Raw genomic sequence first — 26,026 nt, 5'->3', positions numbered from 1 at the left:
GTTGTTTTTCAACTTGCTTAATAAGATTTATGATTTTCTTAACCTTCCGTAAGTACACTAAGTCTTCTTTTTTTATCCAGACGGAATTTCACTCTCAAATTTATCCAAACAAATTTCAATTTTTATTAAATTAAATACAAAATAAATTAAATATTAATTTAAATAAAATGTTATTAACTAGATTTTTAATATTTAAATTAAACAATTATTTAATAATGTAGAACAAATATTTAAAAAAGCTTGAATTTTTTAATTTTTGAAAGTGAAGAATAAAAAAAATTAGGTTAAAAGAGACGCAGTGTGCCTACAAAAGGTTAAAAACTGAAGATGACTTAATTAAAATCGAAACGTCTGTAACATTCTTAATACGCAATTAAATTAATAGTACTGATACCTGGATTGGTACATAATTCTTTTTAATTTTATGAGCCGATAATATTGATTACTTTATAAATAAAAAAAATCTATTACTCCTAATTAAATAAATCTCAATAATAATTACATCTTCATTATATATGGATACATAATATTTTGAAATAGCAATCCTACCTATTCAGAAAAAGTTTTGCACAATGGGACGCCAATTTCGTTTACGCAAAAGCAAAGATGTTAACTTCGCAGACACAAATCGGAATGGCGGAGGCTGCGGGGTTCCGTATCTTCGTTACACGCTAGTCGAGCAGGAAACGCATCTGTCGCTTTCCGAAAATGGCGAATAGTTGCAGCGCGAGGGCGTCAGGCGGTGACACGTACATACAGAACATTATAATAAACTTGGCGCGTGAGGAGGAGGGGCGCACGCTCGTCGAACAAAACGCTTTTGTCATTTCGCGCAACAAAGCCGGACTGACGGTAGCGAAATAGGCTCGCATAGGGCAGAATGAGGGGGAGGACTTGCGGGCACAAGCGGCTCGGTAACCACGAAGTACATAAAGCGGAAACCGTACACCAGCCACCGTGTACCGGAACCATGTTGTTAGGCCGGTCGTATTTAACCGTCGCGTCGTCGCAGCCTCCTGTCTCTCGTCCTAACGCGTTCCGATAACGAAGAATCGCGCGACGCTTCTTTCTTCGCGACGTTATAAATTTCTCGAACCAAGCTATACGAAAATCGTACCGACAGCGTGGAAAAGGGAAAAGGGGAGGCGGGGGAAAAGAGACGAGGCAGAAAAGCGACGCGCCGGCGCTGCGTAATTCCGTTTCGCTGCGTATCGGGGTCCGAGATGCATCGCGACGCGCTGTCGTTAGGGAGCGTCTTTACTGCCGCCCCCGGTAATAGAACTGCGCGAGATGAGTCATCCGATGGGGTCCGCGGCACCCCTACGGGATAGCAGTCGCCCCGACGAGGGTGGTTGGATAATAAACGGGACCTCCGCGAGGTCCGACGCACCGAGAGCCGACGATAAAAAGGGTAGCGAGGAAAAGTCCCGCTTCGCAGCAAGTCGGAACGTAATTCCGCTCTCTCCGGAATCTCGGGGGACGCGCAGCCTAGCCCCGCATCATGCCACAATGACGAACGACGAGAGAAAAACCTGTGACGACCGTTTTACGACCTACACTCGCGTACAATGATCGTTTACGCACACTCGCGCGAAGGAGATACAAATCTTATTTGCAGGAAAATAGGCAATTTTATTCAGAACGAGAAACCGCCGCGGAAGAAATAGCGATATATTTCCACGCAGTGACGTAACTCGCCGGCCATATCATATCGTGAAAAGATACATTTCAATGCGGCGCTAAGACATAGATACTAGAAACGTTTAAGGCGTTTCGTAATTTCTATAATGAGCATTCCGCGATAACGCGCGGCGACATTTGCGATAGTCCGCTGTTTGCGTCGCAGAGATAAAATTTTATGAATTCGCCGGTTTTATCACGGCCGGAACGTTCGTCAGATAATCGACTTTCCAGAGCGTTCAGCCAATTACAGTTGCATCAAACCTCGGGGAAATTCGAGGGGTAAAGTACAAAGGGGCGATGGCACAGACGATGGAGAATGCGGAATAATCAAACTTCCGCGTGCGTAAGCCCCTACGCGCTTGTACTAAATTATGGCCGCTGTGCGCTCTAGCTGGTAATACGTGCCTTCATCCGAAGGGTGGCGAGCCAGTCTGTCACCATTGAAAGTCATTTACGTAGAGATTATCAAATGATGCGTCTCCCCGACAATTAGCGACACTAATTGTCGCCTTCCAAAAAACAATGCGCCAATATATTTATGTATAAATATCGAGTTTCGATAATCTTATCGATGTAACCGACAAAGCACGGTCGTTGTATCGGCTACACGGTCGAAATTCCTAACATTTCGAGGAGCGACTCGCACGATCAACTCTCGCGAATTAAGTCGCTGGCTGACAAGTCCGTTAACAGCCCGTTTAAAAACTGTCAACGATACGAGACGAGATGCAAGCAACGGGAATTAAAAGCGCCCCGTCAGCTTTGCGGCGAGAGAAGGTAGGACGTTGCCCGGCTCGGCGCGCAACGCGGACCACACGAGACGAGAGCCGGTGTTCTAACTTCCTCCTTCTTCGCGAGATATAAGTTGCAGCGGAGAGGAATATAAATGAGACTAACGAGCCCTCTGTGATGTCGGTAATGATGGTGGATTACAGTCGGAGAGCTGGGTCGGCGCGCACGGTCAGCCTCGCCGGATTCCACGCCGTTGCTGTCATGACTCGCAGCAATACAACCTCGTGCGCGCGCGCAGTTTTATCGCCGAGAAGCCGACGCAAGGCTCTACAGCTTCCACGCGATCTCTTCCCTCGGTCTCTTACCGCCGCGAGTGGCACAAGCCGCGCTAAGTATCGCGTTTCGACGCGATAGCGGACACGTAAACACGATTAAAAGAGGGCATTAACGCGTCGCGTTATCGTGAACGTATCGCGTTTTATCCCCCGAGACATTATGCATAGATCTCAACATGGAATCGCAGATTACGTCTTGGATTATAAGATATGCCAGTTGGTATTTGTTTCAAAACTTTCAATTCGCTGAAAACTTTGAGAAAAATAAAAATGTGTCGAAAGAAAGGAGTTATTCTTGCTAAATAAAAATTATTCTGATTATATAAAAGAAAAACGATATCAAATATTTGTATCAAATTAAAACTAATAGCAAATTCGACTGGACTGCACTGGTACGCATTAAAGCCGTATACTAATCTAATCTAATGTAAAAATGGCATATCGTATATTTTCACGTTGTTTTGTATATGATTAATGTGTATTAGTGCATACTAGTGCATCCAATCAAATTCACTATTTATTCTATTTAAGCTTTAACTTGCGAGATCCCTTATTGAATCTTTCAACGCTTGTACACACCGCTAGAATTTATTAACATACTTTAAATAAAAATAATGTAAGACTGATTACTATTAGTTTTGATTAAAAATAGATAAATAAGGATCCAAACATAAAAAAATATAATAAAATTACTCTTAAGATTAATAAGTTTTATTTTAGCTTTTAAAAAATAAGAGTCCACAATATTAGAAGTGTAATTATTTTCACCTCTAAGCTAAGAATTAATCGTTCTTTCACATATAAGAAATTATAATCTTGCTTACATATACAATGATAATCTTGATTATATATAATTTTATCTTCTTTAAAGAATTTAGTGTTCTTAAATTTCAACAAAATAGTATATTTTTATTTCTAAAAAATTCTAATTCCTCGTTCAAAGATGTGTTATTTTCTATCCGATATATTCTTTTTCTCTTAAATCAAGAAATTTATTATCACGTAATGAAAATATATTGTTGATGATACAAAATTTCTTCGTCTGTTTAACGCTATCTAATCTCATTTCAGTATTTAATGTATCGATAATAAAAATACTCTCAGAACAAGAATATTCTTTTTTCCGTGTACATAATCAATTATCGAATATTCCGTCTGATAAATTAACAGCAACACTGTAAAAAGAGGTAAGCTAAAATGTGTTGTAACAACATGCATTAGGGCATGTTAAAGTGTCTCCACTTTTAACACACGAAACTAGCATGTTAAATTAACAAGATGCATTCTTTTAACACACATAAGTATGCTTATGTGTGTTAAAAGTATATTTGTGTGTGTTAAAAGAATACATTTTATTAATTTAACATGCTAGTTTTGTGTGTTAAAAGTGGAGACACTTTAGCATGCCCTAATGCGCATGTTGTTACAACATATTTCAGCTCACCCTTTTTTTACAGTAAAATTTTCAACAATTATTGTACGATAAACATATAGCAATTCAGATTGTCTGCTATTAGTATCGTTCCTATATCGAAAACTATTCCTCATTATAATTTTCTCGATAACATACGCGACGTACTCAATGCACAATCGTATACGTTCGATATCCGTTTTTCACTTTACAGTAGCCCTGTGCTATCAAGAGCTCGTAAGAGTGCAGAACCTGCGAGAAATCGAGGTGGTCTACCGTCGAGCGTATTCCTTTATCATTAATCACGCGTATCGGTCGGCAGACACGAGCATGAATAATTGGCAGTGCGGTCCGACCGCGTGAATGGTTCTTTTCTCTTGAGCCAATTACGCGCCACCGTGAATCTTGCCAGTGGATACGAGAGAATCCCCGTCGTAATGATTATCGAAGAAATCGTTTCACCGTGTGTGATCTGATATTTATGATTTAAATTGCCCGCACGCTAGCCTTCCGATCGTTCGTGAAAAACAAACTGTGCGGAAGAAAATGTTAAAAAATTTTATCTCGATAAAGCCCCCGCGGATATACGTGCCCAAAAGTCATATTTTCTCCAGTGTAAAGTCAATCCAGAAATTTATGTACTCTAACGAGCTTTCGTGCTTTCACACGCGAATTTTTTGCAAGTGCACACGCACGCAACCGGTCCGGAACGCGAGGCGCCGCAGTAAACTAGAAATAAACTTTATACCGTTGAGATTAACCCTGGGATAAAAAAAACCGCCACGACGACGATCTCGCGCTCTCACCGAGGAAGGAACTTCTCCCATCAGTCTCGTGATCACGTAATAACTTAAACGCCGCCCGGCGGGAAAGTTTATTTCCCCGTAAAGCTCGAAGTCGCCGGAGCCAAAAAGTATGCTTCGCGACCGGCAACGATCGCTCTGTCCCGTTACCATGTTAACTGTAGGTATCGCGTATCAGATTCTGCATCGCGGATTGCACCGTGGTTGCATATTGGATTGGGACAATGAGGATGAGGCGGTTACGTCATGCCCAGGTGGTTGACAGCGGATTGCAATCGGTCAAGTCCCAATCTCCCGCGCTCCATCGCGATTTCTATCAGCATTGTAGTTTAAATTTAAGAAGAAGGCACACCCACGGGAAGAGAATTTTCTTAGAATCTTTATTCTTAAAATCGCAACAGGCGTGGAATAACGTGACACTTCGAAGAAATTTTATTATAATTTTAGTAAAATTTAAACAGTTGTATTATATTTTATTGTGGAAAGAAGGGTTTTGCTAAAATATCTAAAACTTTAGCTATAGATACAGATCTGGAAAAAATTTTGTTTTTAATTATCAAAATAATTATGTAGGTTATTCAAGCTGGTTGCTAGAATGTCGAAACTTTTTGCAGCATTGCCCGTCATGCTTAAAAATCCTTCACAATTATTCCGAGAGTCCACAACAAAATTATAATTATTTATTTCCAGTTCCGTATGTAACTTTTCTAGACATTTCAGTAAAACAATTTTTTTCCGTATAGATATTAATAAATCCAAGAAAATCACACAAAATTTTTCGAAATACAATATTGACTCATGACTACCGTGATTTTTCAAGAGAATAAATTCTAAGAGAAAATCGTTTGCGTGTGCCTTTGAATTATCGCAGAAATAGAAATTATCAACAAGAATTTCATACATGCGCTAAATTTTCAAAAACGAAAGTAAACCGAGGTAATTACGAACAATGAAGACGTTATCTGCATGTACAAAGAATTGAGAATGCAAGATGTCACAGTCTTGCGGACCGAACGTAAAGACGTTTCGCGAACTCCGAGGACGAATTACGTGTACTCCAGAAATAACGTGAAACTTCTTCAAGTGGACACGTAACCTGTCTGCTAGGGAACAATGCTGAGTTTGACGACGCCTCACTTGCACGTGTATATGTGTGCCCATATCTTCGCTATCTCAAATATACTCATGTACAATATGCGCTCATATGTGTGCTGTGCGTCAACGTAGAACACCTTGACCGACTTCATTTCATCGTGCCATTACAATCATATGTTTCCGTTATACAACAATCGGCTGTGATCAATTTCATGTGCTTTCGAGAGCAGAACATTCTGAAATATAATAAATCAATGTTCTTGAAGTAACTTTACCTTCAGTCGAAACGTTATATAATATAGTTCTCAAAAGAGTAGAAAAGGTCACTCGAAATATTATATATCGCACAAGATGTTTCGTTTCAATGTAAATTAAAATTTTTCACGACCGTAAAGTTATTTTTTTATTTACTTAAAAAGGCTTCGTCGAGTTTTGCTTTTAAACACATGCAGTTTATTGTTAGTACTCAAGTTTACGTAGTTTATTGTTAGTTTTGTTTTTATATCGCATATATCTCGCTTTTTGACCTCGTTCTTTATTTTTACAGCTTTATTTTTTGCAGTACCGATGTACGATCGTTCCCAATTTATATTTCCAACTCTTGTTCCGTTAGTACGATTAAATTTATTACGGGGCGATGATGCTCCACCGCGAGTAATAAAAAAATGCGCACAAGAGGACAAATATTCTTGAGAAAATTATATTAAAGTAGATTTCATGTGGATGTATAATTATCTTTTTGTACCGTAAAATCAACCATCAACGCAAATATGTATAAAGAGTTTTATATAATACAAACTGAACACTAATGGAATAATAAACATAACACACATTTTTTTTGTTCGAATATGTTAATCTGCTTCTATCTAATATCGCGAAATATTATATAAGAATACCGTCCTCCTTGCAATGTCAATATTTGACTATGCCATGTTCGTATAATACACGGGAACTTCTTTTCCCCTGGTTCCAACCAACTCAATATACCACAAACGCATATATAAGATTAAAGACGAAATGAAACTGCGGGCCCGTCAGTAAATTAGCATAATATGTTAATGACACTTGCAATGTATTAGCATAGTACGGAGGCTCACTGTGCTACCTACTGTCTCCTCTCGACTTTCTGGATGGTGCAATTAATAATTTCGCTATATTACTTAACGTGTGCCACCGGATTAAAAACACGCCCCAGCTACCTACCTACCTATCTACCTACCGTTCCGACCGTGTCGTCTGCAGGAAACAGGCGGCGACGGAACCGCGGATGTGCGGGTCGTCGCACCGTTTACGTAAGACAACGGCAGTGGCGTAAAAACGACCAAAGGGGCCGCAGGATTAGCAGAGAGCTCTCCCCCCCCCTCCACCCCTCTGTCTTGGTATATCTCAGCGTTGTACCGAGAACCAAATTAGCAAGGGGGCTTATTACCGCGGTTGCAGCTGTGCACCATCGTAATCCGCCGCCGGTGGACTACGCTCTTCCCGAGTGTGCGTAGCCGTGTAACCTCTGTGAAGCTCTTCGCGGTACGTTATTGTCTCTAATTTAAACCGGCGATTTCCTGTCACTCCGGGTCGCGGCTAAGACTGCGGCGCTACGTACATACACGCTCTCTACGAGGGAATGCTCGCCCATTCATTCGCACGGCCGACCGCTCGGCCGCCGGCTGGCCGGCTGGCTCGGAAACAGGATTACGTGGGCTAAATCGGTACTACGTAAACTGGCGGTGGTTCGCGAATCGGTGCACCGGTCGAGTTTCTCAATTAGCTCACGATTTAAACACACAGTAAGGACATGCGAGATAAACAATTATTTATGATTCCTGATTCATAAAATTATATGTTCAACTTTATGGACCATGATCTTATGTCTCACGTTTCACGCGAGCACACGTGAAAGAAAGTAACTTCATTATCCGTATGTTAACAATATTGTTCCAAACATAGCTCCTAATGCTGATTTGCAAAATATCGAGAAAATATTGAAGATATCATCAATTACATACCTCATCCCATGTTTATTTTCACGACGAGATTTTTCGCCGATTTCTCGATTTCACGAATTTTCTAGAATAAGTCTACTGCCAGGCTTGCCATATCGAATAGTTTGAGGAGCACTGCGTATTACTTTGGTATGCACGCGGAATACGCGTGGGTTTCTTCGTCGTTGGCCACCGGCAACGCAACTGACATCGTGCAGAACGCATAAGCGGAGGAAGCGATCGTACGAAGTCCAAGAGAAGTAAGGACAAAAAGCTTTGTGTCCAGAAATGTTCTCGGAAAGAAAATACTTATTTTTTTTTTTTTTTATAAAAATACAATCTCACAGTGCGGAATGTTTAATGCTTAGACGTATTCAAAATAAAAAGACACAAAAGACATACCGGTCGAGTTGAGATATCTCTTGCAACGTAGACATTTATATAATCTAAAGAAATAAAAAGAAGTACGTGTTCTTTTTCATATTTTTGACGTTAACAATATGGCGTGTCAAAATTCATTTTATATATTTTAGCGACGGTATTGTTAAACGTGTTATTTAGTACCTCCAAAATCTTTTATAGCCGTTAACGCGGTAAACGCGGACCCAAATGTTATTGTGAAATGGTATTCCGCGCGGGAAACGATCGGCGACGATCGGTCGGTGCCACGTGAGAAAAGTCGTTCTTCTTTACGACGGACGAAAGCGATCTCTCGCAAGCCCCGCGGTAGTAGTACACATATACCAATGCGAACCGGTCGAGCTATTATTTTTTTATGACGTAATTATCGTCAAAGCCTGCCCCGCGCTGGATTGGCCCGACTTTGGACCCACTCTCTCTTTCTCCGTTTCTTCTTCCTGTTCACCCTCTATCACCCATCTTCATTCTCCCTCTTTCTCTCTCTCTCTCTCTCTCTCTCCCTTCCCTCTGTCGTAATCGCTCAGGGCAGACCAATCTTCGACGTTCTGATTTTGTTACAGACTGCGAGAGAGAGTTTTAGACCTACGTAATTTCCACGTTATTAATCCGCTCAGGGTCGTGCCGCATTCCCATTTGCGCCCGAGCCGTCGCACATCCCGGTCGAGGACTTCACTCCTCGACGATCGGCGTAATCATGGTTGGATCTGATTACTCTAGAGACTCTTGCGTATACAAAAAGCACGTACTTGACAAATTGATAAAATATTCATTACTCAATACAATGTACGCTATGCTGAGAGGACAGCGTATACTAAAACGATCAATATTCAAGTGCTCTTGATATCAAAATCATGTCAAATCAATATTGGTAATAATATTTCTTCACACAACTTAAAAGCACAAAATAACTATAAATTGTAGACTTAATGATCGAAAAAAAATGGCATAATACTTTCGAACGTTATAAAAATATGTTGTTCGTAAAAAGAATGCATCTTCGCAATTTCATGACATTTTCGCGCACATGAGAATGTTCCAAAATTTATGAAAAATTTCCAAAATTTATGAAATTCAAAATACTATTGCAAGAAAATTCTTCAAAAATTAAGTAAAATAATTATTTGTAAATTTTTATTTTAAGTAGCAGTTTTTCAAAATATAAAAACTTAAGAGGATGCTGAATTCGTATTACTGACAAAATACAATTTTTTTTTTATTATAAGCTATTTATTTTTTAGCTTTATAGATCGAGTTCTACGAATTAGAAAAAAAATAAAGAATAAGTTAAAGTGAGCTAAAGAAAAAACCAAAATCAAAATTAATCTGCATTGGTGGAAATGAATTAGACATCTAAACGGAATCTGGATTACGAGCATCTAATCTGTTAATTTGTAATAAAAAAGATTTATACTAAAGCTATTTTTATAGCTTGTACTTACAAAATGAATTAAACGTAAACACATAATATGAAAGATTAGCGTGAAATAAGATTTGTGCACATGTGTGCGTGCGATATTTCTATAGTCCAGTAGTACTGTATCGACGATGTTTCGCAAATCGTATGTATGTTTTGTAAATGTAAGTCGCGTTCAACGAGTTCACGGAACACTTCGGCATCCTTTTAAAAACTAGTTAATCAAAGATTACGTTTAGACGATCACCTGTCATGTAGTCATTAATATTATCGCGCGATTCACAGACATGCGAGTGTCTAAACGTAATCTGTGATTAATCAGCTTTAAGATTTTACATCTAAAAAAACTACTAATTTGAAATAAAAATTTACAAATAACTATTTTACTTAATTTTTCGCGAATTTTCTTGCTAAAATGTTTTAATAAAAAAAATGTTTATAGTATCAATGAACGATGTTCATTAACTTGAAATTCATTGATAGAATAAACTTTTAAGTAATATTGTGAATGTTACATAGAATATTTTTCATTAGCAAGTAATTGAATTCATTAATAAAGCAAATTACTGTTTATTAATGTACTATATTTGAATGTGTCATAACTTAATGTAACATTTAAATGAACCAATAAAAAATTAATTTTTTTAATAAACATATTCATGGAAAAATCTAATGTGTATTATAAAATTTTATAAAAGTTATTAAATACATTTAACGTATTAACACATTATTTTATTAATTAATAAAGTTTGTACATTAGCTCAATAATCAAATTCAGTGCATGTATTAAAGAAAATGTTTCAATAACAGAATTCAACGAATAAAAAATCTGTACAATGTACATATTCATTGCTACAATGAATTCTAGTAATAGTTCAATAACTCAAATTATCCTTTTACAAAACCTAAATCATTATGATGATAAAATTCATCTATTTTAATAAATCTTTAATTAATACAGCAAATACTGCATTTATACAGTTTTATTTAAGTAATATTATATTTGATCCGCGAGTTTCGCACCACCCTGTATAATTCTTCACAAATTGAAGTCGCTATTCAAGAATTCTTTTAATGGTTTTTTTTTAAGCTTTCTCCAAATGCATTTTACGACGCTTCAGTATTATCTTACTGCGGCACGAAACTATTCCAGTGATGAAACGATTCCAGAAAACAACAGCTTTTAACGCGAGAATATACGTATAAACGATGCTGGCGATGTTTCGAGAGGAGTGTGTTAAAAATATATATCCTCTTCTCTGCAGCACGAAGCACTGTGACGCTTTAGGTTTACAGTTAGTATATTCACTTCTATATATAGATGAGTCTCTTTTGTCGTTTCTATGTGCATGTGATATGAATCTCTATGTTTTACGAATTATTCATATTTGAAACCGCTTTGTCACATCTTTCTCTCGTTTAATTTTGAAATAAAACACAGGAGAAATCTGGTAAGCCAAGAGAAATAGATCTCTCCGTTGTGCAAATGCATGAAAGAAAACGTGCTGAAAAACAAGCTGACGAAAAATATTTTTCGTTCGACGTTATGCGATTTCCGTGCGGATTTATTTCTCATTTGCCGGGCTCGCTCTCGCGTCTGACAAAAAAATCACCTTGCCCAGTTTTCATTTTGACGTCGCAGTTGTCAAAATTGCATAATAAATGAACACTGATCGTACAAAAATCCGTGAATTTCTTCCCGTGCGAAACGGCCTGCTCACTTCAAAGCGCATTGATCGACTCGGACGTGAATGAATGAATGCCGGATGGGAAAATATAATTTGAATGGAGCCGCGCATCGAATTACCTGCTGCACCGCTACCCGGCATACAGATTTTATTTCTCCACCACTCGTTCTGACTCCTATGCATTGTTTTATCATAATCTTCTTAACGCCGTGTCACAAAAGGCCGTTAAATCCGCTTACACGCAAACGCGATCGGGATCGGACGACTATTCGTCGTGTTATCGAATGAGCAACGGGGGCTCGCAACGCGATAGAACGTGCAGCGCGAAAAACTCATTAACTCGTTCGCTAATAACATTACGAGGCATCACGTTTATCCGTACGATATTGATAGATTATAACTGTGCTGCCAAAGTTTTATTTGTTGTCGCATGATTACCGATTCTCCCGTTATCCCACGGTATTACGCGATATATTTTTTTACGCGTTTATTTCCGTAGCAGAGCTGCGCGCTTTGTACGAGTTTCGAAATATAAAATTATATCTTCGTTAATATTAATACATGTATATCGACACGATGGAAGCGTCAGCTACGATGATAAATATTATACATGCCATAAATAAGCATTTTATATATATATATATATATATATATATATATATATATATATATATACACATACATACATACATACATACATACATTTTTTCCTAATTAAAATGCGCATAGGTTCCGGCGTGTGTGAAATCGATGTATGGCAATGCGTACATGTATTCGATTATTCGCTGTATACATGCAGCTGCCACTCAGGAAATTAACTGTCAAGATAGCTTCAAAGCTATGCATTCTTTGGCACGGCGGCGGTTGTCGATTCGCGAGCGCGCTGAATGAGAAGAAATACAGCAAGTCATTATATAACGAATTGGTGATACAACGAGGACGATGAAGGAGCGACGCGATAAATTTGAGTTTAAATAACTGCTCACAGAGACACGTTACGTCGCTGTATGATCCAGGAAATAAAGTGCAAAATAAACAACCCGTATCGCATTAATTCTGATACTTCGAAAGGGAAAAATTTTGAATAATAATAAATTTCCCGTTAAGCCTCATCCCGTTCGCGTAATTAATTTTTCCCTTCGTTGCTCTCGGAACTTTCGAATAAATAATTTTTCGAGCGGCACAGAAAAAGAACAATGCAATCATTTATCACGAGTGTGTTGTTGTAAAGGCGCGCGCGGGCAGGTTTATCTTGTTTCCCAGGGTTTGTACCTGTGCCTGCGTGAAGACCTTCGGCGGCAGTGCCAGGTGTCTGAGACTACCTGCTTACATTTAAAAGATTTTCTTCGAAGGGAGAAGCAACTCAAACGCTGGCACTGCATCATCGTCATGTTATCGTCAAATAAGGTTAAGTAATTGCCAGTAAATTTTCTCGTTTCCGTTTTCACACGCATTTAATCTTCCGCAATATTAAAACGCGCGAAAAACTCATTCGACGAAACTCGATCGATCGCCTTTTGCGCTAATGAAATTAGAAATTTTCAAAGTGAAAATTCTCGCTTCTCAGAACTTTTCGCCGGTAGAAGAAAATTGGCGAGTGAAGCTCGAACAATAATGTCGGCGTTTTGTTTCGCTGCAACCTACTTTCATTCGTATCGTATTGTTTCGTTGCGGCGTGTGCGAAGGCGATTATTAAAATTCAAATTAATCTGTCGCACCTGCTACTGCGTTTCATTTGTTTCGTCGATTACACGAAATCCCGAGGAATCTTTATCGTCGCCGAGAGGCAGTGTTATGCATAGGTCAATGACTCAAAACTATTCGGGGCTCATAAAAGTCGCATGCACACGCGCGCAATCGTGATTGCGATCGCGAGTGTCTTCGAAGCGGAAAACCGAACGACGACGACGACGGCGGCGGCCGCATAACCGATAAGATAGTAAAATCGACGGTATCGATCGCTCGCGCGCGACTCGTTCCTGCCGATCGGGTCGCAAGGTTCTCGGCATCCACTCGTGGAATGTCGAACGATCGAGAAAACCTTAAGACCAGGTCGGGTCAGGTCAAGAATATATATCGTGTCAGGATATTAGATTACGTTTTTCAACGCATCAAGCTGCAACGTATAACGTCTCAAGAGCATGTAACGTCTCTTCACACCCACACACATAAATATATATAGAAGAAATTATGGGCCGTATAAGTATAGTCTCTTGTAATATCTTCATTATTACATGACGAGCTCTAATAATTACTTATGGAATCATTTGTTTAGTAACCTGCCGATATGTAGAGGCGTTAATATGCCAATACATAATAGCCGACATCTGTTATTCGATTTTTTTTTACAAGGCATTTTTACTTTCTCAAACATTTCGAACTTTTTTCGAGATACATTTTAACATTTAATTGTATTCTTCCTCATTCTTTTTACATTTGAGCGTATTATCGCACGTTCGAATGTTTCTCTCGTTATTTAACTTTTTATTTGGCTATACACATTTCGAGTTATGGAAAGTTAAACAATAGCGTAGCATTTTGTTAATACGGTCACCTAAGCGTGTTAACTAGATCACGATATTTTCATAACAAAATAATTCTTAAATAAATCGATTGTCACTCTAGAGGGCTGCGTTCAAAAACATTAGAAATAATAACATTTTATCCTTGTTATTTAAGACTCTTGAGAAATCGCCGTAACCATATTGAAATTGTAACGTCATAAGCGTAAAATCACGCAAAAGTTTCTTGCGTATCATTTGTAAATAAAGAGAATATGGATAGAACAAAATAATAAAATCGCTTTAAAGCACTTGTAAAAATGGGCCTCGACTATTCTTTTCTCCTTTGACAGTCAGTAAACAGTCGTAAAAAGCATCTGAAGTGAAGCCTATTCAGACAGAAACACACACGGATAGCTGTTGAGCTGAAGTTTCTTGCGTGCCATTTGTAAACAAAGAGAATTTGGATAAAACAAAATAATGGGATCACTTTAACACACTTGTAAAAATGGGCCTCAACTCTCCTTTTCTCCCTCGACAGTAAACAGTCGACAGTAAAAAGCACGTGAAGTGAAACCTATTCAGGCAGGAAAATACACGGACAGCTGTTGAAAGGAGTAAAAAATATACTTTTACGTATAAAATTCAAAGATAACTTTACTTACGGACCGTTTTTACGAATTTAAATACGAGACAAGTCGCATTTTCACAATGAAACGCACAATAGCAAAATGACATGCAAGACAAAATTTTATCGTCAACATGCTGCATTTCACGCCTATTAGTTTTCATTTTTTCCACGGTACTACGTTGCCATCGTTAACGCGGAGTTCTCGACCGACTATACCCAGGAGTCTTAATGTTAAACAATGATAAATGATATCTCTAATATTTCTGAACGCTAGAAAATTCTAAACCATGAGAAATTAAAAGTATATAATTTTAGAACAAAATACTGTATCTTCTTTCTTAAATAGAATCAATTTTTTAATTTGTTTTTGTGGTGACCTATATTATTACTCTTGTTCTCCTCGGACTCTTTATGCTTTGTTACTATATTTTTATAAACAGTATTCAATGTAATACTCTTTTCTCGTGAGTTTAGAATCTATTAAATCTCTGAGTTTAGAATCCATTAAACAACACTATGATGAATATAATCGTTAAGTTTCAATAGAAAATAATGATTATTGACAAAGTTATTACATAAAATGTAACCTGCTCTCTCTCTCTCTCTCTCTCTCTCTCTCTCTCTCTCTCTCTCTACATGTATAATGATTGATGATGAAAATATATTTTTTCTTTTTATGTATTTATTATATGTATACATAAAGAGAAAATTTTTTTCCTTTTTACCAAGCAGGTGTGCGAATGTTCTTCGCCTTTTTCATGCTCTGCTTACGGCGTGAGTGCTGGCGAGCTCTACGTCGAGTTACAACGGACTCGCATGGACACTTACGAGAGCGTGAGTGACACTTCGGGGTGTGTTTGCGAACAAGTTCGTGCGAGGCTATAACGCGATTCGTCGCTTTTTCTCAAACGGAACCCGATTAGATTTGCACTGTAATCGAATAAGCGCCGTCTCCGCCTCTTCGGTGGAATTATTCAGCGAGGAAGAGGAGCGTCTGCGCGCGCGCGTGCACGCACACCATATGATATTCGAGCCGAATGAGTGCTGCGAATGAGTAGCGGCAGACGAATGAGAAACAGAAAGAAAGAGAGACAAGGCAGCATTCCGCCTTGCTTATACGCAGTGGCGCTCATCGGACAGCTGAGGCCGCACGATGAACGGAACGCGATGTTGTGTCTGGACTCGTGGTGCACGAAAAGCTTTGACATGTGTGTACATGTGTACGAGCAGATAAAATCGATGCCGTTACCTATTGATAACGAGTAAAGGAATTATGCGTATACGAATGAATATTGACAATATTAGAAATTAATAGAGCGAAATGGAACGACGGGTATTTTTCGGGGCCAATAATTCATATATAGCGAGCTAGGATGCGGCCAAACTTAGAATAACGGTCGCGCTAAACTTCCCACTTCGAAGCTTTTCCAATTTTCGTGACGAGCAAAGTTCTAGTATAGGTTATCACAAGCAGCCGGCCATCGTAAATTCATCCGTCCGATCGTAGACACGCTCCTACGCGTTAATGCGTGCACACGCGATGGAATGTTTTGCGCATACATCGCGCTGCTTTACGATCGCGCGCGCGACAGCGTGTTGAGATTGAGATACGACTGGTCTCATAAATACGGCGCCGAATCGCACACCAGTTGAAGCCCGAAGCGTTCTCGGTGGCTCGAGTGTAAAAAAAAGAATTGAATAAAAAAAAAAAAACCAAACGGAGCCGCACGTTTGCAGCGAACACCGCTATCCTTCGTTTCGCCGCACTTTCCTCCGTAAAATTAGCCGCGCTCTCGAGGATCATCGTCTTTCGACCGCAGGATAGAGACGAGGACGCTGCAGCAGCAGCAGCTGCTCCTGCGCGTCAAATGCGAGGCGTAGTTGTGTTGCCTTTTATACTTCGGGCGGCCTTTTACCAGCATATTTATCGTCCTTCTCGAATTCACGATCCGTTACAGACGCGAATGTGCCTGCAGGGCTCTGCCTCCTTTCTCTTCCTTCGCTTTTGAAAATCAAATCTGCTGACGACCGGCACTTGATTTCATTCGTGAGATTGTGACGGCGATACTGAGTATGTTTCTAAACAAGTCATTCTACTCGTATTTTTATTTCTTTAAAAAGTATCTACTTTTGTATCGAAAAATATCTCTTCGCACACAGAAGAATACATAATGTAAATTACTTAAATAAATATTATTTCTTTCAAGTATTTTATAAGTTCATATTACAATATAAACATTAAATATATTCTGAATACTAGTAATTTAATATCTTAAGTAAGAATAAAAAATTAAAAAAAAAATTTGAAATGATTATCAATTTATCATTCGTTTCTTCGATAAAACTTTATATTCTTCGAAAAAGTCTATTATGCTTTTTAATACACATTTATGAAAAAAAAACAACCAAAATACAGATTTGGAAACAATTATGTTGAATCATTTAAAAAATTGTAACGGATATTTAACTTGGTTGCTAGAATATCGAAACTGTTTGCAGCAATATTATCAATTTGTGAGTCCTACATAATTATTTTAATGGTCCAGCATAAAATTATTTTCTGTATTATAAATATAAAATTATTGTTCTGTATCTAACTAAATTTTTAGAAGCTGCAGTAAAATTATTCTTGTTGGTAAAATTGATAATAAATTTTTCTACAATTTATATTAAGTATATATTAAAAATGGTTATCTTTAGAAAAAGGAATATTTTCTTTATGATAAAATATCGGACATAAAAAAATATCTCCTCATTTTATCATACTTTAACAGAAAATGTTTTCTTACGGTTAAAAATAACCGTTACTTAAAAGAAAAAAAGAGTGAATTGCTTTTTGTAATAGAATTGATATTTTTCTGTGTGTAATAACGGCAGGATATTTAAGATATCTAATGTACACGTGTTACACAATGACAGCCGGAATATTTGAATTCGGAAGCTTTCCGAGCAGCCACACGATAGGTTCTCCGGTTTCCGTCACGGGAGAGTCGTTGAAAAGTTTTCTCTCCAGATAAGCTAATTTTTCATTCTAAAAAGCTAAAACGTCTCGATCGGGCTTTGATATCATGTTCAGAGTACATTAATCAGTACTTATCGACGACACTTAAGCGTATCTGTTCGACCGGCATTTCCCGGTCGGACAATGGCTAATAGTCGGAGCCACCTGTCCCAGTCGTAATCTCACGAGGCGCAATTAACGAAGCGTCGTTAACATGCAGACTCGAATGGAGTGGGTCAAAGACACTCGTGGAAACTACGTCTGCTCGACGTCTAATGGCGTGTCGTGATGCGTCGACGATGACGCAACATAGATATCCTGCTACGCCTCATACGTCTCGAACGTCATTATTGTAATTGAAGGGCAATAAGACGCTACGTGGGACGCGCTTGATAAACGAGCAAACCACGGTAAAGGTCACGAATTCCTAATTTGTCTAACGTTTACCTAACACACATTCCACGAATTTGAGATTTATTTGCCGGAGTATTACGTGCTGCAAGAGGCTGCGCATTTTATCTCGCCGTAATCGCAGGCCCCAAATAATAAAGGTCGTGAGTATATTCCAGGTATATACCTCGAAAATATTCCGAGCCTCCGTCAATGTTGGTTATACATTAACCTCGAAAGTACGAACCTTGAATGCATATAAAGATCATAATCCGCCGTAATCTAAAATTTATGGAGGCGCTTTTTTTTCGCGTGCAATTCTTCGCCGCATCGATCGGGGCGCACGGCTTTTAACGAAACGCCAGATGTTGCATAGTTACTGAGCTATACGGAAACGATCGTGGCTATACGAAACTGACTGCTGCCGGTTAGAAAAAAGCAGAAGAGTTTTGATACTCAATAATGCATAGGAACAATGCAACGTCAACCATGTATGCCGCATTTACGGAGACACGAAGACAGATAAATGTAACCAACGAGATAGTCGGAGTCTCCGCGCACGTACTCCGTACTATACACCGGCTTTATCATTTTTTCATATAACCGACGGTGGTACGTATCAGAGTTTGTAAAGCGGGAGATTACAACGATCTCCGCGTTTGAGCGTGCAATCATTTTTTTCACCGGCGAGAGCATCGCATTCTTATTCTTCGCAGACACAAAAAGGCAATGAAGTCCAGAAACCGACGCTGGTCGGCACACGGTAAAGACGCTGGAAAACTGTCACGTAAACTTTTATACTTCGGACTGCTCATTTTGCGTTACGACGGTTACTATGCATCCGCTGCCACAGATGACAACGATATCGTTTAACTATACATACGAAACCGTGATTGCAATGAGAAATTACGACGACTGCACACAAAAAATTAGTATCATAACAATCATTGTTTCACGTATACACAAAAATACAAAGTCTTTAAAAAACTTGATAATCTTAAATAACTTATTTAAAAGCATGAAGAAGTTTTATGATTTCGGAAAATATATTCATCTTTATTCAATAATAATTTTTATAAGTTGAAAAGAAAAATCGGATAAAAGAAAATAACTGTAATTTTAAATTAAGAATTAAAATTTTTGTACACTTATAATAAATACTTATGTATTATTATTATTATTATTATTATTATTATTAAAATAGTCATATTATGCTCTGTAGATGACTATTACAACATCGCAATAAAAAAATTTCGTTGAAATTTAAGATTACCAAATTCTTAAAGAAGATCCTTAAAAAATAAAAGGGAGTCACCTGTTTCTATTCATATGTATATTTTAATAAAAAATATTTGGTATTTCTGTCTCCAAAATAACAATGAAATTTACGCAATAACAACTATAATTTGCAATTTATAAATATTTTCTTTACAATAAACAATAATGTGGAGAAAATTAAACAAGAATTGTTTGTAATGATTTAAATATAACAAGCATTACCACATTTTCACTAGTGTGTAATATTAAAAGATATTTTAATTGTATAATTTATGAATATTTCATACTTTTACACAAAGATAATAAGGTGAAACTTTATTCATTTGCAATATTATAATATTTATATTTTGATTCGATTTAAAGAGCTGCGATTCAAGACCGAATTAAAAAATGTATATAAAATCATGCAAGAATCATTTGAGCACTAAAATCTTGCTGTAATCCCTGTCGACCTTCCTTAATTTTCATTGTACTATATACATCGTTGTATCCCAATTATTATTTTATTTTTTTAATTCTTTATAAATTTCGTTTTCTTTCTTATATAAATATAATTTTTCAAAATTTTCATAATTTGTTTGCAATTAGGTTACTTAAAAACCTCCTTTTCTGTGACTCAATTTTATTTTAAAAGGTCATTTTAAAAATATTAGCCGATCAAAAAATTTTACAAAATTCAAGAATGCCTATACATTAACCATATTATTTCATCAAGTTCTTATGTTATGTGAAAACATTAAAGAACCTCTTAAAGATTTTTTATATTCCTGCTCGTGTATAAAACAACGATTGTTGAGAGATACTAATTTTTTATTGTACCGCAATCAGCACTTTTACATTCTGATCAATTTAATTTAATTAAAGTCGTATCTCGCAATTTTAATTTTTACGCGCACGTCAGTATAAAAGACGCGCGTGCGCGCGTGTGTGTGTGTATGTGTGCGTGTGTGAGTAACGAGCTTACTTAAAATAAATGTGTATACACACGTTTTATTAGTATTCAAAACTTCGTATATTTGTCCAAGACGCAATTTGCCGTCTTTCCGACAATTTCTATCCGATATTTTGCCTCTCAAGGACGAAATATAGAAAGAACTGGTTTCTCACCGTGCATCAAACTCGTTCCTTCGTAACAGAATACGTTGAAGGACTTTGTCGTTCGAAAAATCGACGACGCGATTCAAGGATCACAGCAAACTTTGCGTATAATTAACGTTAACAAAGACTCGATGAGTCTCGGGCGATTCATCCGCGGCGCATCTGCATCAATTATTTCGTAAAATTTCACTGTCGCTCTTTCCGTATATACCTCATTCCGTTATTACAGTCACGAACTATCAATGACGGCCGGTCAAACGAGAGTAAAGAAAAAAAAGAAATCACGGAAGCCTCCAATTATAGAACCGATACTTTTTCTCCTTAGAGCACATTAAAGACACGTCTCGCCGACACAACCGCGGCGGAAAAACACTCATTACGAAGGAAACTGGTGCGCGATCGTACGGTAAAGGCGTGGCGGGAGCGGGCGACTTCCCGCGTCTTTATTCTCGCTTCGATGCACAATTGAAGAATTCCTTTGAGCTCCCTCTCCTTCCACGAATCACCGAACCACGATGTATGTACACGCGGCACAACGAGAGAGAGAGAGAGAGAGAGAGAGAGGCCGGGCGTCGTCAACGACGACGTCGGTTTGTTGACACTGCACGGGCGTGTTCCCTGCCGGTACTCACACACGCGCGTACAAACACCGGCGCCAGCAAAACAAACACAAGCGAGGTGTCTACGCCGAACTGGAGTATCGAAATATATAGGCAGCCACCCCCGCGCCCGCCGTGCGTTTCCGCGAAAAAGTTCGAGCGCCTTTGAAAAGTTGGACAATAGATTGTCTAACGCTGTTGAAGCCGGAATCAAAGCTGGATAGAATTACGTCGTGGTTATTTTAATTGTCCGCCGGAGCGTTGCGGTGTCTATGCGTCAACTTAGCGTATATTGCACGGACTATGCGTAAACAATGCGTAAACATACGCGTAACCTGCGTGAAAGAGTTACGATGCGCGTTCTTGTTTTTTTCCGCGTGCGAGAGCCTTTGTAGGAAGAGTGAAAAGAGAGAGAATAAACTAAACTTACAGCTGTGTTGTTTTCATTAAGTTTGCTCGGATATCGAATGTACGTAATGTCAAAACAAATTCAGTTACATTAAAATCAACATGACGCACCGGCCGCGCCGCATCGCGTGCATGACGCGTGAGAATAACGATATCCTCATTTTAACAAACCCGTACAGCATTGGCTTTTTACGTAACAGCGGAAACGCTGTAGGAACGGTTTCATCGGTATAATTACTGTTGCAGTAACTTTTATGAATAATAATTTAAACGTAGAGCACATCGTGTTTTATATTATGTTCGTTCGGTTCGACGTAAAAAGCGCGGAGTTAAATAAATTGCGCCGAACGATGTAAATGAATTTTGCGTGCAACGGCGCCGCGTATTAAAATGGGCCGCAAAAAAAGAAATGTATACACGCGCTAACTGAATTTAGATAAAAACGAACGACATTTCGGGTTCCCGTCCTCGCGGTACGAAAAATCAGCGAAGTCGAATGAAATCGTCGTGCATTCAAAAATCTCGTTCGTCCATCTTCGCACGACGATAATGATGACGATCGAATTGAAGCCGGGCGTCGTATCGCGCCGTTCGTTAATCCTCGATAATCACCGTCATATCTGATCGAAGCAGTGAGCGTTAAATCATAAGACGAGACGTTCGAAGAATTAAGAAATGTATATAAAATCACACACATGAAGCCAGCCGCACACATTCGAATAAGCTTGTCAATTGAAACCGCGCATATCGTATATGCGATAACTGTGTAGCTTTGTCATTTAGACTTTTCGATAAAACATTTGACAAGCGTGCTTGTTCAAGCGTGTACGTGCAACTTAATTATGTGAAGCATACATCAAAAAATTGTTCTTTTAACGGAAATTAAAATTTTAACAATGGCAATAAAAAAAGCGATTTAGAAGCAATTGTTTCGTACACTCAGAAAAAAATTTGTCGTAAAACTAAAATATTTAGTCCGATACGTTCAACTAAACAATGGGTTGATTCAACAATTATTTTGTTGTGCAAAAAAAGGTAATAGTTTGACCATTAAAATTTTTTAAATTGGGAATTAACTAAATTAAATGTTTAATTGAACGAATTAGATTAAATAGTTTAAATGTTTTGTATCTTGACTGTAGAATTGATTCACGGGACTTTTTACATGCGCACAAATCCACAGTAAGATTTCATCAAAAAACACTTAACAATTAAACTTATAAAACTCTAAAGAAAATCAATCAACGCATAATTTCTGACACGATCTCTTATTTGACCACTTCAATATACAATTATACAAAATTGATAGGCATGTTGTGAAATGAGTATCTGTCCAAAAATTTAACGTTTTCAATCAAACAGTCGCACTCTTTTTCACCAAATATCAATCTAGATATAATAACCATTTATATTATTCGCGATTGTTGAAAAACGTTCATAAAATAGTCATTTGATTATTATAAAACACTGAAGAGGACTGAATAAAGCAGAAACACGTTTGTTTTAATTTAAATTGGTAACAAAATAATTCATACAAATAAACGTCTTCTTGTGCTCGCCATTTGATCGTTTATTTCTATATTTGTAGCTAAATATTTAGGTTTTCGACAATTGTTTCTTTCTCAGTTTAAGAATAGATTTAAAGAAAATAAATGTAAATAGAGAGTTATCCTAGGTAAAAATATATGACTGCTGCTTTCATGTAATAGCATTATTAACTTTCCGTAGTTCAACGTTTTTCTCCCTAATTTCTGGTTCACTGGTACCTGACCAAGTTACTGGTAGCTGATAGTGTTTTTGAAAGGATTTTTGGGCTCTATAAAAAATCTGAAAATATACTGGTATACTGTTCCAACATTCCAAAACACGATTTCACAATAATTTGACACGAAATATTTTTCACTTTTTTTGTATGTATATATTCCCGGAATTTGTATATATATATATATATATATATATATATTTATTTATATTATATACTACCTCTCGAATTTCGGTGTAATGTTTTTATAATTGTTTTTTATAAAATCTTTTACTGCAAGTGCTGTTAAATAATTATTTTTAAAATATATAATAATAAAAAGCTCTAATACTAAAAAAATTTATTTTATTTTATACCCTTCCGGATCAAAAGCCGAAAGAGTATAAAACAAAACAACATATCGATTCCGGAGTAACGCCATCTTTTTTTGTAGATCGATGCAATAAATGAATAGTGAACAAAAAGTCAAATTCTAAAACTGTAAAAGTCGTCTAAAAACTTGCCACTCTTCAGCAGGTTGATTAATTAATTGAACAATTATTGATACAGAAGGAGCAATTAAAAAGCAATTCTTTTGAGTGCGTTACAACATAATCACTTTTATTCGCAATGCCCAACTTCTGATTGATCCGAATTGAGTTTGCTACGTTGCTCCAATTTGCTCGAACAAGCCAGCTTGACTCAAGCAAATCGAACGCTTTTTCATTACTTTCTCGAGCCACTTGCTCAAGCCAAAATAACTACACGATTTTGTCAGTCGCACGTTCCGATAGATACGACAAGCGTGCCTGCTCACACATATTTGACAAGTTTATTTGAACATGTGACCGGCTTTACTCGCTGTTAGCACTAAAATCCCGCTATGACCGTTCGTTAACCTTTTCTCCATTTTAATCGATTTAATCCTGCACACAGTGGAGAAATATTACACATTAGAAATAAGAATAAAAATTTTAAAATTAGTTTCTTCAATGAATATTGAATGTAGTACACAATGGATATTAATACGAAACACTTATCGTTTATCTACAGTGTCATTGAGGGAACTGATTCTAAAACTGTAATTTCTATTCTTGGTATCTAATAATCCTCCATTGTGCGCGGGGCTTCATTCATGAGAGAAGTTTCGAGACAAAGTCTCACGGAAGCGTTTCGCCACGTGAGTGAAATGCAAAAAAGAACGACGCGTAGTTCGCGCTTTTTCCAGCGATTTTTTTCCCCCCTCCATCACCGCTCGGAAAAAGTCGGGTCTCTTTGGAAACGCGATGAAAAAAACCGCCCGCCCACCGAGTGACGAGTCCGGACTCCGAAACTGGCACGAACGAGACAGCGTGTCGTTTAAATGATACCGCTGCGTGACCTGTACATTTCGGTTTCGATTGTATTGTAAATAAAAAACGAACACATTCGCACACGTCGAGTAGTAGAGTTTCCGAAGAGCTTCCGAGACTCCCGTGGATCATCGCCCGTTTTCTCGCACGTTCCCCTCGACGCGTGAAAGATCGCAAGTAGGAGATCGAAGGGATTCGTCGTTACTCGACGACGACGACGCCATCTTGTCCGACGAACGAGATCGAACTGTCAGATCGCGTGAATCGTCGCCGAGGAATCAACGCTCGTGTTTCGACGCACGCCTTCGAGCCGATCTCGCGCATTCCGTCGAACGCCGCTGCACGTTTCTCTTTGTCTCGCGGAAACGAGGAAAGAACGCAAGGAGATCGGGAAGAGACACTGACCTTGTTGCGCTGCGATGCCTGCCGCGACGCCGATCGCGTCCCGCGAGAAAGCACACAGCGGCGCGAAGCGAGTCCCCTCCGCCTCTCTCGGAGTATCCTGCTTCAGGTAATCCAAAAAATGCTGGGGAAATTCCGAATGCTGGGGAACACCACTCTCGTCTCTCCGTCCGCACAGACCGGGGAGGAGAAGTCTCACTGAGGAGGAACGCGCGAGTCTCACAAACGCGCACCGTATTTACGTTACAGGAGGCCGTGTCACTGCACTGAAGTTAGCCGCGAACCGACGCGGCGGGATTGCGAGGCGATTCTCTCCACTCCGCTGCTGATGGCTGTCGCCCCGGTGGTCAACAGCGGCCGCGATGCACGCGTACACTTTCGAGCGACAATGATCACACAACGACCGGACAGAGCAGAGGTCCGGAGCTCGAGCTCCCACGTGGAAGCGAGCGACCGCCGCGGAACGTACGTCCGTTACGTCGGAACGGCAAACCGAGACTAGCGCGCCGCTGCGGACGCCGAGAAAGGCGAGCCTAGCAGGCTCCCGCCGTCTCCCCCTCTCTCTCACTCTTGGCCGCTCGGTTCGCTTCTCACTCTCGCTCTTCCCCCCTCCCCGCCCCTCTCGTAGTCTCCCGCTCATTCGCTCGCTTTTTCTCTTTCTCTCTCTCGCTCGCTCGCACACTTGGGCCTCTCTCCCTCGTTCCACGCCGTGGTCGTTCCCCATTCCGTTCTCGGTTCCCCGCACCGTTCCCCTCGATGGTCCTCTCGCCCTTCATCCCGTTCCTCACCTGCCGACCGCCCGATGCGCTCTTCCACGGCCGGCGACGATCCCTTCTCTCCGCGAACGATCTCTTATGCCGGTCGGACCAACTCCGGTCCCTTTTCCAAGCGTACAGTCCGGTGCGAGCACGTTACCGCGTGCACCATGGCCCCCGTAGGCGTCTCGCCCCGCGCTTCGACCCCTCTCTCGACGCAAAACTCCCCGCGTTATGCATCGTTGCGCTCGACACACGCAAGTTCGGGTACCGCGCATTTCTCTCTCTCTCTCTTTCTCTCTCTCTCTCT

At 39.0% G+C, this 26,026-nt stretch overlaps 1 protein-coding gene across 7 annotated transcripts in view; it reads right to left on the bottom strand.

Moving 5' to 3' along the window:
* LOC105196472 (fat-like cadherin-related tumor suppressor homolog) overlaps window positions 1–25,566 on the bottom strand; it is a 408,331-nt gene extending 382,765 nt beyond the window's left edge. For 4 of the 7 annotated variants that reach the window (XM_026135345.2, XM_039446035.1, XM_039446036.1 and 1 more), the window contains exon 1: window positions 24,965–25,562. The gene's annotated coding sequence lies outside the window, so the exon portion shown is untranslated. Of the gene's footprint in view, window positions 1–24,964 lie in introns of all 7 variants that reach the window. The other 3 variants (XM_039446041.1, XM_039446040.1, XM_039446039.1) reach the window with 3 other exon arrangements.
* Window positions 25,567–26,026: the final 460 nt, after the last annotated feature.

Source organism: Solenopsis invicta, chromosome 2 (genome assembly GCF_016802725.1).
Source record: "Solenopsis invicta isolate M01_SB chromosome 2, UNIL_Sinv_3.0, whole genome shotgun sequence".
Lineage (NCBI taxonomy): Eukaryota > Metazoa > Arthropoda > Insecta > Hymenoptera > Formicidae > Solenopsis > Solenopsis invicta.
Note: the sequence above shows the minus strand (reverse complement) of the source record. Positions and strands in the feature narration are given on the sequence as shown.